Source organism: Pseudomyrmex gracilis, unplaced genomic scaffold (genome assembly GCF_002006095.1).
Source record: "Pseudomyrmex gracilis isolate BER0280 unplaced genomic scaffold, ASM200609v1 scaffold_858, whole genome shotgun sequence".
In the NCBI taxonomy this organism is placed as follows: Eukaryota; Metazoa; Arthropoda; class Insecta; order Hymenoptera; family Formicidae; genus Pseudomyrmex; species Pseudomyrmex gracilis.
Genome location: NW_018021442.1, coordinates 5437 through 9474, shown reverse-complemented (window position 1 = coordinate 9474; position 4038 = coordinate 5437). Strand labels below are relative to the sequence as shown.

The 4038-nt window shown below is 37.2% G+C and overlaps 1 protein-coding gene across 4 annotated transcripts in view; it reads right to left on the bottom strand.

Annotated features, from left to right (window-relative positions):
• LOC109861595 (calcium-dependent secretion activator) overlaps positions 1-3035 on the bottom strand; it is a 21390-nt gene extending 18355 nt beyond the window's left edge. For 2 of the 4 annotated variants that reach the window (XM_020441306.1, XM_020441307.1), the window contains exon 1: positions 1187-3035. The gene's annotated coding sequence lies outside the window, so the exon portion shown is untranslated. The remainder of the gene's footprint in view (positions 1-1186) is intronic. The other 2 variants (XM_020441303.1, XM_020441302.1) reach the window with 2 other exon arrangements.
• Between the last annotated feature and the right edge of the window lie 1003 nt (positions 3036-4038).

Genomic DNA, 4038 nt, shown 5'->3' with positions numbered 1-4038 from the left:
AGAGAGAGAGAGAGAACAGCCTACGAATAATACATTTGCAACTTGGATTACTTTAAAGTGTTGATTTAGTGTTGAAATCAATTACATTTTGTAGTTTTGCACAAGTTAATTTAAAATTTCAGTGCACACTATCTTATCGTCGGTTTTATCAATTTGCAAGAAAATTTACGCGCATCATAGAAAAAACCGATTCTGTTTAATTCGCATAAAAATCTTCCCCTCCCCCTCCCTTTTACATCTATCTATCGGATACCGATATTCCACTGCAACGTTTCCGTTTATCCTCGACATTCAAGTCGATGAGGCGCACACGTAAAGAATCGATAGCCGTCTCGATTTACTATGACATACTGTCGCTACGTGCGTCCTTCCCTGTTCACCGACGTAGAATCCGACTTCCTTGTTCAGTACAGCAAATAAGAATTGGTTCACTAGAGTTTCAAAGAAATTAAGGACTATCATAAATTTATTAGCGAATCGAAATTACCACGGAAATTAGCTGGTTAATAGAATCAGAAGTATGACATTCTCTGATTCCGTTTGGTGTCAAATTAGTTAAATTATCAGTTGTTAGATTAACCAAAATTATCTCTCTCTTTTTAGGTATTTAGTTTAGATATGAAATATAATATCATTGCAGGTTCTCAATTAGACATTGCGATTAAGTAACATGGATTAAAAGGCAGTTTATTCTGTAATTAGTAACCTATTACTCTTTTATCCACTAGCAATCAATTATATTAGAAGATATATCGTCGACTAAATATATTATTGCCATTACTGTCAAATAATTACCCAAAATTATTTAACATTACACACATAACGACAAGATAAAAAATTTGACACGTTTTCACAGAGCACTGCAACCGTCATGACGAAACAGAGTTGCGCTTCTAAGAATCACTTTAGAGACGTAAAAATTCGCGATGCGAAACGCACGATGGATGGAAACTGCTCGATCGAGAAGCGTCTGAACGAGTTTTCCTCGCGCTGTTATTGATCTAGCAGCGTCAAACGCGCAACGATGGTTTCGAAGCAAGGGTCGCCGTTGCCCTAGGCACGTTCGGGAGTGCACGTTTCGTGGGTGTGTCGTTGTGTTGCCGACAGACTTTGACGTCTCGCCCTGTGGTCTTTCGTTGAGAGCACACATTATTCTGTACGTACTTATAAAAATATGAGGACTAACCTCCTATGAACCGATGCGTGGCCACAACTGCCTGGTCTGCCAAAAAGCCATCTCTTGCTGCAGATTGAAGAAGAACACGTACACGGTTGATGCCGCGACGACGGTACGGTCTCTCTGATCGGTAACGCGCCGTATCTACTAGGAGGGCAGATTGAGCGTTCCTCAATGGAAGGATGATAGTTGTGCTCGCTTGGGATAAACTAATGCGAGGTACCGAATGAATGCAAGGAAAGAAAGAGAAAGAAAGGAAGAGGCAAAATGTGAGAGAAAGATTGAGTGGAATCAGAGGATGTTCGAAGGAACGAGAAGAGGAGTCGCCTACGAGGGTGAAAGCGGCGGACGGACAGACCTTTCGTGATCCACAAGCTGGCGTGTGCAAACTGCGACCGCAACTGTCGACTGCCGTTCCACCGTGGTAGGGAGAAGGGGTGGAAGAAAGAGACAGTGTTAGTAAGGGGTAGGAAAATTAGACGGAAAGAGAAAGAACTAGAGAGGATAAACAAGTGTCGGAATTAACAAGAGAGAAAGAGAGAGAAACGCAAGCGACGAAAGAAAATAAGGATAAAAATATAAGAAAAATATAATAAAAGGGAGAAAGAGAGAGCAAGAAGAGAGGGATGAGAGGGTTTATGAAAATATCGAAGCGAGAGGGCGCCACAGTAATCAGTAATGACTAGTTAGCATAGCCAGAAGGGGATGAATTGCGAGGATCCATGGTAGCCAAGCGGTAGTTGCGGAGAAGAGGGAAACAGTCCTTTTGCAACACCAACAGTTGCTGTTACTAAGTTTTCAAAACAGCTCTAAAAACCACTATCACTAATTAGATCAACAACAATAACAAGTATAATACGTTTGTTATACGTAAAAAAGAAGACAGACGAGGATTAAGAAAATGGTACATACAAAGAAGAAAAAAAGAAGAAAAATTAATGAAAATACGAGAGATTAAGGAAGCAGGAGGGAGGAAAAAAATGTTGAAGCAGTCAATAACAGTGAAAGAATCTAAAGAAACAGAAAGAAATTTCTGAGTAAGAGTTTTAAATCTGAGAAGATCGAAAAAAAGACGAATTATTAAATCAAAAAGATAAGTCAAAAGGAAAACTATTTTCGAAACTAATATTAATAAAAACTAGAAATAATATGAAGAGGGAAGCGAAAGACAGAGACAGATGACATTAAGAATGCGCAACGCATTATATATCGGAGATTTTTTCTTGCAAACAAAACGTAAAGAACAGAAAATAAGGAAGATAGAATGTACATAGAATGTAAACTAAAGTAGAAGAAAATAAATTAAAGAGAACAAGATAAAGCAAGAAAAGGAGATTGCGTTTGTCCATTGCCGAGATAGGAAAAACCGGCGGTTTTAGAGACGAGGGTGAACCGTTAGGGTGGGAAGATGACGAGCGGGGAAGGGACAAGAACGAGGGTGCGAAGTGGCACTGGGCCATCGATCGACTGCGCGCGATAGTTACAACCGACGCCGACGTCGCCGTTGTCGTCGTCGTTCTAGTAGCTGAGCATTTCGCATTGCACGCAGATTTGTAGTGACGACTTCTTGCCACTTTTCTCACGTATAATTATGAGCGAAAAAAAAGCAAGCAACGAGAGTGGCAGCAGGAATAAAAAAAAAAAAAAAAACCACGTCGTAGAAAGAAACAAAGCAGAGTCGGGAAAAGGAATATAGGGAATTGATTGCTTTGAAGAATATCTACTTTAAAATTCGTTCGTTCTTTTACACGGACAGAAAATGATGCTGGACACGGTCCAAACAACTTTTTGAAGATGGAATTATATGAGCACTTTCATGATGGTCTGTTATACCAAACGAGTCTAATTAGAAGTCGAGAAATCGCATGTTTTGTATATATGATATACGAAATATACATATATATATATATATATATTGATTTGCACAATTACGTAGTAGAATAAAAACTGTTTTTCCTAATCGCGCGAATAAAAATGTTCTTTTCTGATTTTTTGAAAAGTAATAAAAAGTAGTAGTTGTTTTTTTAATAATAGCTAAATTTTACTTAGTATATACGTGCAAGATGTCTAAAAATTTGCGCATTCGGAATAAACATGATTCTTTATGTGAAAAGAAACAATTTTTTCTTTAACTAAAATTGCGTTTTCCGACAAGTAATTTTTGCAGGAAAGTAGGTTAAAGTTAACGAATGAGCGCTCGTGATTATATGACGCTTAGGGAACGGTGCGCGCTTCTTCTTTCGCTTGTATCTAATTCTTAATTTTTTTGTAATGGTTTTTGTAATAAAACAATATGAAATAAAAGTTAACAAAATAATTATTGCTCTTACTCCTTCCGTAATAAGTGAATAAAAGACTTGTCTTACTGATTCCGTAATATATTTGATAATAAAGTTTTAGCACAACAAACGAGAACAGATGATAGCCTTAGAGATGCATACAAGTAAAAAGCGGCATATATTTCTTAAATACATTAAGAAGTGACGATTTATTCATTAATGAACAACATATTTAAGACATTAGCTATATTATTACTAAGACAACCGAACGACTATATTTCCACAGTCAAAAAACATTGTTTCTATTTCTCCTTTTTTTTATCCCTTCAATTGGACCTTGTGTTGCAACAAAAACATTAAGAAACATCAAGAAACTTTTTGAAACTTTTTTTTGCAAAAAACATGGAACATCAACAAAAAGTTTCTTGTTGTTGCTACCCACGTGAAGTTGGCCCCCCAACATTAAAAAAAAAAACTTTTTTTATGTCAATCGTTTGCACATTGTTTGCACAGTTTGGCACACTTCGATTTTTCGTTTGCACACCGCTCAATCAAAAGTTATATTTAAAAAAAGTTTCGGGG